Here is a 10,584-nt window from a genome sequence, read left to right on the forward strand (position 1 = left end):
AGACCTCATTTGGTTTTTTTTGTTTTTCTTTTTTTGAGGGCTTAAGATTTTATTTATTTATTTGAGAGTGAGCAAGAGAGAGAGAGAGAGGGCACAAGCTGGGGGAGGTAGAAGCAGACTCCCTGCTAAGCAGGGAGCCCAACGTGGGGCTCCATCCTTAGAACACTGGGATCATGACCGGAGCCGAAGGCAAATGCTTATCTAACTGAGCCAACCCGGTACCCCAGAATAAATAAAAGTTTTAAGAAAGATGTTTTTCTGACTAACTTTAGTTTCAGAAATTGCATTAAACATTTATTTTCACAGCCCATCCTTTACAAAGATAGTAAGAAATTTCTGAAGTCCACCTTTGAATTCTTTTGGGATTCATTCTGACTAAGCAACATTTTTAGTTGAGAGACGTGTTTCTTTGTTTTGCTCACATTCTTTGAGGAGCAAGTGGGTGCTGACTGTCCAGATGTAGGTGTCCTGAATATCAAGGCTGGGCTCTTGCCTTTGGAACCACACTTTTGATTCAAGTCTGTAGAACTCGGAGTCCTTCTCTCTGGCATCTTCGGGCTGAGCTTGCTCGTAGGAGTGGTAGGACTGCTCCTCAGTGCTGAGAAAGCTTCTACGTTTACCATGACGTTTAACTGTTCTGTTGCATGTTTTACAAGTAGTCAACAATACACTTTTGGAGTCTTTGTATTTTCACAAATTTTGCTTCTTTAAAACTGAGTGTATAATTTCTTGCCTCTCGGTTAAGAAGTTTTTGTATTTTGGGTGTCAGTTTGGACTTGGGTTTGAGGTGCACTCGAGAGTTACCCAAAACCAGCAACTGGAAACAGTATGGACATGTTCCTTCAAAAGTTATGTTATCATAGGAGATAGCAGGCCTGGCCCGGGCAGCTATCGTGTAGTTGCCGCACCACAGCCTCAAGGTAGTGCTTCTGCCTCATCGTTACCGCCACCTCCACACCGCTAAGACAAGCGACAAGAGGAGTCTCGCTGAGACCTCATTTGTAACTAACTGCCGTTCAGTTTTTTTCCTCTGCCTTTCTTCTTTACAGGTATATTTCCTGAGATCACTACCCCAATAAACTTTCCAGATGCAACTCTCCACCTTAATATCTGTATCTAGGGAGCCCAAAGTTAGAGAGGCCTTGAAGGTAATTTTGAGAGGGATGTGAAGCCTTTGAAGCGTTTTGAAAGAAACTGAACCCTGAAATAGTTTCTCTTTCTCTCTCTCTCTCCTTTTAGGTGTAGAAAAATATAGAACTTTCTTAGTTGTTTAGTTCAGATTATGCTTCTGAACTTCACTGCAATGATTGCATAGGATGGTAGAACTGGGCTCTAACCCAACTGGAAACTTTAAGTTTGCTGAATAGTTGGAATTTCCCCTTGCATCTTCCAATGTGGTCAGTGGGTAGACCAGCTCTTCAGCTGACGCTGTTCCTGGATGGATCACATCCTATGTTGAATTCCATTGTTTTGGGGGCTCCAGTTGTTTTACATAAAACAGGTAAATAAATAAAGTAGATACATCAAAATGCAGCAAGCACAAGGAAATCCTTGCCCTCGAGGATTTTATTCTACTCTTCTATGAGCCATTTTATTGAAAATGTTCCATAATAAATGGCTTACTACAGCATACCTCAGGACCTTAATTTCCTGTGGAACCAGCATTTGTAGCTAGTAGTCAGGGGGATGAGGCAATGTCAAATGGGAAAATAACTATCTCCTTTCGAGTCACACACACCAACTTAAATATTCAGCCACCGTGGACATATTTTAGCTGCATTTAAAATGTCCAGCATTGGGGTGCCTGGCTGGCTCAGTCGTTAAGCGTCTGCCTTTGGCTCAGGTCATGATCCCAGGGTTCTGGGATCGAGCCCCGCATCGGGCTCCCTGCTCGGCGGGAAGCCTGCTTCTCTCTCTCCCACTCCCCCTGCTTGTGTTCCCTCTCTCGCTGTGTCTCTCTCTGTCAAATAAATAAACAAAATCTTTTAAAAAATAAAATAAAATAAAATAAAATGTCCAGCATTTTCATCCTTCAGGCTTCACTAAAGAGTTTCCAGGCAAAGAGCGGACTCCAAATTCATATTACTTAGGAAAAAGATGCACAGGAAAATACGAAGTAGGTGGCACGTCGATTCTTTATTATACTCATGAAGAGGCCCTTTGTCTCTCAGTTCACAGTTGAGTTGTTCACAAACTTTCCGTGTAAAAATCTCCCTGACATAAGAGTTTTTTCGGAGTATACATGAATTTTCTATAGGATTAAAAATTCCTAGAGAGTAATATAGTTAACTGTGTAAATGGTTTGTGTGTACAGCCATAGCTGTTCAGATTTGAAAATAGAAAAAAAACATCTTTTGCTTGATAACATATTTATAAGGCTGTGGCAAGTACGGTGGTTTGAGAGTAAGCAGATCTGAACTTATTCCTGACTCTAAAACCGATTCACATGTAGGCTGGAGTGACAGACCTTGGAAGGAACGATCCTCTGAGATGATGAGACTCAAAGAGAGAATACTATCCCAATTTGACTTAAAAAGTAGACAGTGGACAGTGGACCTCGGACCCAGCTCTGGATTCAGGGACTCACTAAACAGTTTCACAACCTCCAGTAAATCCCTTAATCCTTCAGAACCTTGCCTTCCTTATCAATTAGATAGGATTGGAACCTACTCTATCTCAGAACTGATTACATGCATTAATAGCTGAGACCATGACTTGGAAACTAGAAAAAACCAGGTGGGGCGCCTGGGTGGCTCAGTTGGGTAAGCGACTGCCTTCGGCTCAGGTCATGATCCTGGAGTCCCGGGATCGAGTTCCACATAAGGCTCCCTGCTCAGCGGGGAGTCTGCTTCTCTCTCTGACCCTCTTCCCTCTCATGCTCTCTATCCCTCATTCTCTCTCTCTCAAATAAATAAATAAATAAAATCTTTAAAAAAAAAAGAAAGAACAAGGTGTTAGTTTCCATTTTTAAAATTTTTTAATGGAGGGGCGCCTGGGTGGCTCAGTTGGTTAAGCGTCTGCCTTCGGCTCAGGTCATGATCCTGGAGTCCCGGGATCGAGTCCCGCATCGGGCTCCCTGCTCAGCAGGGAGTCTGCTTCTCTCTCTGACCCTCTTCCCTCTCGTGCTCTCATCTCTCATTCTCTCTCAAATAAATAAATAAAATCTTTAAAAAAAAAAATAAAATAAAATTTTTTAATGGAAATAAAAGCCACGAATTCTCTCCCCATATTAGAATGTAGTTTTGAAATTAACTGATGCGGTATGTATGTAAAGTGCTTTTAGCTCTTTAAAAAACATTTTAGGGGCGCCTGGGTAGCTCAGTCCTTAAGCATCTGCCTTCAGCTCAGGTCATGATCTCATGATGCCAAGGTCCTGGGATCGAGCCCCGCATCGGGCTCCCTACTCAGCGGGAAGCCTGCTTCTCCCTCTCCCACTCTCCCTGCTTGTGTTCCCTCTCTCACTGTCTCTCCCTCTCTATCAAATAAATAAATAAAATCCTAAAAAAATTTATATTCATAAAAGATCAGATGCAATTACACACGCACACACATAAATAAACCAGTTAACAGAATCCTGTAATGTGCAGACTGTAGCACATTTTAGGTTAATGAATAAGGCTGAAAAACAACAGAGGATTAGCCCATCTATCGTATTAAGTCATGGGAAATATTTTTCTAACGTTTTAAAGCCAGTAATACCCACAAACTATTAATGGATTTTAATTTTTATAGTTATATTTAAATTTCATAGATTTAGCTTTATAAGCAGAAACCTGGACTCATCCAGCGATTTCAACCAAATATCAGATACTATTTAAATGAGCAAATGATAATTCTTTGAAAAAAATCAAAAGAATTACTAAGTATAACAGTCACACATTACCTTAGCAATACAAATAAATACTCAGTTATGGAATTTGTAGTTTTCCTTCTGCTTCAGAGATTGGTGACATTTGATCGTTGTCCCCTTACTTGTCCAGAACCAGACAGATCTCCGCCTATGGTCTTCCAAGTACATCACAATTTCTCCTTACACCCGGGCCATTGTCAGACATATTAATTTATCTTGATTATCAGAGCACAAATTCCATAAACAGTTCTCCATTTTATTGTCTTAAACGCTTTAGGAAATACAAAATTATGTCAGCATTGCTTAACATAATAATAGCTGTTAATGAAACTTACTATGTCCCAGACAGTAGTCCAGGAGGTTTATATGTGTTAACTTAACCTTCACAACAATGCTATGAGGTTAGGTATGATTATTATCCTCATTATACAACAAACAAAGACACAGAATCTTGCCTAAGATCACACAGCTAGTAAGTGATAGAATCATGATTTGAACCCAGGCAGACTGGCTCCAGAGGCTGTGCTAAGCCACTGATTTTATTGCTTTTCATTGACAGGCCTTCACCTTCTCAATTGAGTACTTCATCCTTCACTTGCTTGGGGCCTCTACCTATAAGCCTGGAAAAATATCTTACCAAACACACACTTGCAAAGAGTCTTTACCAGGGGTCTGTAAACTTTTTCTGTAAGGGACCATATAGTAAATAGTTTAGGCTTTGTGGGTTATTCAGTCTCTGTGAGAACCTACTCAAATGTGGTGTTACAGTGAGAAAGCAGCATAAACAAGGTAAACAAATGAACATGACTTTATTTCAATATAACTTTATTTATAAAAGCTGGCTGTGGGCCAGACTTGGCCCAAGGGTCATAGTTTGCTGACTCCTGTCCTAAATCCTTTTTTTTTTTTTAAGATTTTATTTATTTATTTGACAGAGAGAGAAAGAGACACAACGAGAGAGGCAGCACAAGCAGGGGGAGTGGGAGAGGGAGAAGCAGTCTTCCCACGGAGCAGGGAACCTGACATGGGACTCGATCCCAGGACCCTGGGATCATGACCCGAACCAAAGGCAGACGCTTAACAACTGAGTCACCCAGGTGCTCCACTCCTATCCTAAATCTTTACTCTTTTTATTTGCCCAAGGACTTCTAACTGTTCAAGAGTATAGCTTTAGTTTACCAGGAAGTGGCTACTATTCTTGCTGGCATGCACAGACAGCTTTTAGAAGAAAGAGACCCCTTCTTGGTATATTTCTTACTTCACAGCCTTTTCTTTGCTTTTCTACCGAAATCTCAGTTCTGGGTTTAAACCCGAGTGCCAATTTCCCATTCTCCAGAAATGACAATGCATTTTTGTTATTGGAGCTTCCGAAAAGTTTCATTTAGTTTTTCTTGTCTAAAGGTGAAAGAATACCATTTTGTTACCTCAAATGTAATAGTGATCAGGAAATGATCATTAATGAGACACTAAAATCATCAGATAAGAAGTTGTCAAGGAGGAGGCTATTTCCCAGGTCCCAAAGTACAACCCACAAAGAAGAAGCTTCATATTTTAGCACCTTTAATAACACTTTTTCCTGCTTTTTCAGCCAGGGTCTCTTCTTCTTCTTCTCCTCCTGCTCCTTCTTTGCACTAGGCTCCACAAGTGATGTATCTGATCCTCAGATCCTGCAGAGAGAGAGAAGGAGAGGAAAAGAGAGAGAAGGCACACATCCAAGGGTTTCAACTCAGAAAACATATAGAAGCCTACTATGTGCCAGGCACATGGCCCTACACCAGGCATTGGTAAGATACAAAACGAGGAAGGCAGATTACACTTTGGCTAGTGGAGAATGATAATTCAAATTTCAGGTCAGGTCTTGATCTCAGAGTCATGAGTTCAAGCCCTGCACGGGGCTCCACATGGGGCATAGAGTCTATTAAAAAAATAATAAAATAAAATAAAATAACAGCAGAACTTGCAAGTGGAAATATCTAAAATATAGCTGGACACATGTGTGGTGCTTCTAAAAGACTTTAAGGTAGAGGTACCAATATGAAAGTGATTTGTACAGACATCATAGATGTTAGAACAAAAAGATGAAATATGAGAATAAACTTTAAAATAAATGTTCATCATTTATATAAGAAAAGCACTACTGAGGGACACAAAAGGAGATGCAAACAAATAAAAAACATGTATGTTCTTGGATTGGAAGACTCCGCATCATAAAGATGTTGATTCTTCCCAAATTAATCTGTAAATTGAACCTGACTGCAACCAACATAACAGTAAGAATTCTTAAGATTTAGAACTAGACAAGCTGATTCTAAAGTTCATATGTAAAAATACATAAACAAGGAAGCCATGAAAAATTCAGAACAGAGAAATGAAAAGGGACTGCCTACTATATAATATAAAACTAGAGTAATTAAACTAGGTTGGAGCACGTTCATCAATATGACATAATAAAATATCCAGAAATGGACTGCAAAACATAGGAATGTGATAAAAATAGCACTCCAAATTGGGAAGGAAAGTATAATTATTCAACCAATGGTGTTGCAGAGAGTGGATAGCACTTAGTAAAAAAAAGTTTTTTTTTGGATTCCTACGTTACACTCTGCATGTAAATGAATTCCAGATAGATCAAAGATCTAGATATAAAAATAACTCCGTATAAGAATGAAACATTGGAAATTTTTGTCTTAAGTAATAACAGTACGGGAAGACCTTTCTAAGTATAACACAAACTCAGAAACCATAAGAAATGGTGTATTTGTTTACATAATAACTACAGAAGATCTGCAGAAAATAAAACACAACAAAATCATCCTATGTAAAAATTGAGGCATAATGTATACAACATATCAGAAGCAAATTTCTATAAATTACTAAGAAAAAACACCAACTATTCAAGGCAAAATAGAAAGGGGAAAGGGATATAAAAAAGAGTTTACTAAAAAGGAAATACAGATCTCTCTTAGATGTATAAAAAAAGAGCAGTTCTTACCTAATTATACACTATAATGAGATGCTCTCACCTATCAGAATGGCAAACCCCCCAAATTTTATAACACAATTACCAAGCATTGATAGAGGGGCTGTGAATTGGTACAACCTTAATGAAAGGAAATTTTACAACAATTAATTAAAATAACAAATGTACATACTTTTTTATCTAGCAATTCTAGCCCTAAGTACTTATCCTGTAAGTACAAAATAATGTTTATAATTGATTGCAATAGATTTGAAGCAGACTAAATATTTATTTAGCATTAGAAGACCGGTCTAAAATGTTATGATATATTCACATGATGAAATACAACGCTGTCTCATATGTACTGGTAGGAAAAGAGCTCCAAAATCTATTGTGAAGTGAAAAGAGTAATATGTAGAACACTGTATATAGCTTGCTTGCTAATATTTGTATGAATATTTGTAAGTGCATAGAATATTCTTAGATGGCTCCACAAGAGACTGCAATAGTGGTTGCCTCCTAGGAGAGAAATAAAAAGGCTGGGGATCAAGGAGAAAAAGAGACTTATTTTTCCCTGTATACTATTTTGTACTTTTGAATTTGATGCTATGGACGTATTCAGAAAAATGGTTTAGATTAAGAGAGTCGGTATTTATAAAGACTGAAACATTTGGAATAGATGAACTTTCTGAGCATAAGGACAATGATTGAAAAAGGCCAAAGACCATGACAAATATCTCTATTTGAAGAAGAAAGAAGTGCCAGCTAGACACCACAGAGAACTAGACCAAGAAATAGGAAACCAGGATAAAGCAGTATCACAGACACCGACAGAGAAGTGTTTGAGAAGAAAGCAAAGGTTCCAAAGGAAAAAATAAATACATATAGCTATAAAATAATTCTAAAACTATATATATCAATATTTGCAAAAAAGCATGTCAGACAAAAAAGATCAATATACTTAACATATAAAGAATTAGGGGCACCTGGGTGGTTCAGTCGCTTGAGCATCCAACTCTTGATTTCGCCTCAAGTCATGATCTCAGGGTTGGGGGACTGAGCCCCACATGGGGCTCTGTGCTCAGTGTGGAGTCCGCTTGTCCTTCTCCCTCTCTTCTTTTCACCCCCCCAATAAATAAATACATGAAATCTTTAAAAAAATAAAGAACTAATACAACTCGAGAAAAGAATTCTAATAGAAAAATAAGGAACATAAAGGAACAATTCACAAAACAAGAAAATACAAATGTACAATAAATATATTAACTTGTAATTCTGGAAATGCAAATTGAAAGAAGGAACCTTTGTCTATACACCTAGAAAAGAAAAAAACATTTAATGCAACTCTCAGTGCTAATGGGAACATCAACTGGGACAGTATATTTGAAAAACAGTTTGTCGATATGTATCAAGAGACTTTATTATTGTTCCTAAATTTAACACTGTAATTTCACTTCTAAGAATTTTTTTTTAATTTTATTTATTTATTTAACAGAGAAAGAGGCAGAGAGAGAGTACAAGCAGGGGAAGTGGCAGGCAGAGGGAGAGGGAGAAGCAGACTCCCCACTGAGCAGGGAGCCCAATGTAGGGCTCGATCCCAGGACCCTGGGATCATGACCTGAGCCGAAAGTAGAGACTTCACTGACTGAGCCACTCAGGTGCCCCCAGGAGTTTCTACCAAGGAAATAATCAGAGTAATCTAATGTTATTTGCAAGTATGTTCATCACAACATTATATCTGATAGCAAAACAGAAGTTAATCTTAATGTTCATCAATAGGTAAATATAGTTCATTCATAGGATAAAACACCGTGCAGTCATTAAAGTGATATATTCAAAGATTATCTCATGCAGAATAGTGCTTTTAATATATAATTAAATTTTAAAAACAGGGTATAACATTCTATATAGAATATTAAACAGTTTTTGAAGAATGTACAGTATGCATAGCTCATACTTTTAAAATGTTTTATAATATCTAGATTATCAGATGTAGATATTATATCAGATCTGGTGGCTTTTCTTACTTGCAAGATGTTTCAAATCATCTGCAATGAAAGTTATGTATTTTATAATGAGGAAAATAATCAGTATTATAAAAACAACAAAAACAAGAGGGCCAATAAGTAATACATGGTCGTCAATGGGAGTAGACACCTTTTGGGATGCCAACCAGCCCACACTCCTCATCTCTGACAGAATCTTCTTAAAACCTGCTCCTCTCTCTCCTGATGGGACTGTCATTCACTCAGTTCACCATCTCTCACACTTGCCTGACCCATCTTAGTTCAGACCCTTACCCTCTCTCACTCAGAATTGAGAAGTTTCCTAAATGGTCTCCTTCCTCCAGCTTTATAACCTTCCAATCCAGCCTCTATCTCCTGTAAGAGGGTTATTTCTAAATTGCAAGTACAGTTAAAAGGAAAAAAGAATCCCCTTAGCATCCCCCTTAGTGCCCATAAGATAAAGTCCATGCTCCTTTGAATGGGTTCAAAGCCTTCCCTGATTTTTCATCCCCTATCATTCTAGCTTAATGCCAATTTTGGTTCTTTTGTCCTAAGTACATTGAGCTTTTTGCAGTCCCAGCAACAAACCTGGATGCTTTATGCCTCTATACTTTTGCTCACGTGCTTTCTCTGCCTCAAATGATGGCCATAGTCTTCGTCCATCCACCTGGCAACACACCTTCTTTCAAGAAGATTCAGTTGTGAAGTTTGTCCTGACTCCCCTCAGGTGAAAATGAACACTCCCTCATTTGAGGTTGCAATTTTTCCTTTAGTGTTTTATTTCACTTCATTGTGCACTTGTCTTCTTTAATAAGTAGACAGTAAACCACTTGACATCAGAGAACCATTTGATCTTTTTGTCTCCAAGGGCCTAGGTTAGAGATTAGTAAAAACTGAGTAAATGTTTGTTGATTAAAAGAAGGAAATGAATGCTTAACAGTATCAAGTACTACAAAAAGGAGAGAGAGGAATTCAATATTCATTGAATATGATAAGTAGTCATTGTTAACTTTGAAAGAACTGTTTCAGTTGGTTAAGTGGGGAGGCAGAAGTAATGAATGAATAGTGAACAAATAATCATTTCAAGTCTAGTTGATTTTTTTTTCCCCAAGAAATTTGTCACTGAATAGAAGGGGAAAGCAAGGATAATAGCTTGAAAGAATTCTTTGAATTTTGGTTTTTATAAATAGATAGAAACTTAAGTATGTGTGTAGGCACAGAAGAAGAAACTACCCACAAGACAATTCTGATGTTACATGGCAAGATTAGTTGTACAGGAAGATTGTAGTCCTTTCTTTAAACATGCACATTGTAAGTCGTTCCACTGTTTACGTATCACATTTATCACTGGTAACTGGGATAAGGAACTTCTGTTGGCTCCGCTATTTTCTCAACCCCCTACCAACTTCCCCCCAAAAAGGAAATATAAATCAGATCAATCTAAAATTTGGTGCCTCAGTGCTGGTGTGTATAAACTACGTGGGTTTTATTTTCTGCTTGCCTGCTTGGTGCTAGGCATAGGGAGCAAATGGGCTTTCTCTCTCTCTTTCCCTAGTAACCTCATGTGACTATTTCCATAGCTCTTAATCTTTCATATTTACCATCTGCTTATCTTCTGTACTGTGTTCTATATCATTTCTTCAGATCTGGCAACTAATTTATCAATATTTTTATTTGGCTGTGCCTAACAGGTGTTTTAACCAATCAAGATTGTTTAACAATTCTATTTTTTATTTCTGAAAGCCCTATTGGTTTGTTTTCAAGTATGT

General features: G+C 38.0%; 1 pseudogene; it reads right to left on the reverse strand.

The window, feature by feature from the left end:
* Positions 1–267: 267 nt before the first annotated feature.
* On the reverse strand, positions 268–938 carry LOC114225845 (ribonuclease MRP subunit p24 pseudogene; annotated as a pseudogene).
* Positions 939–10,584: the final 9,646 nt, after the last annotated feature.

The sequence above is a fragment of the Eumetopias jubatus genome, unplaced genomic scaffold (assembly GCF_037043125.1).
Source record: "Eumetopias jubatus isolate StellerSeaLion01/CBP00866 unplaced genomic scaffold, mEumJub1_p1.0 scaffold_3, whole genome shotgun sequence".
Lineage (NCBI taxonomy): Eukaryota > Metazoa > Chordata > Mammalia > Carnivora > Otariidae > Eumetopias > Eumetopias jubatus.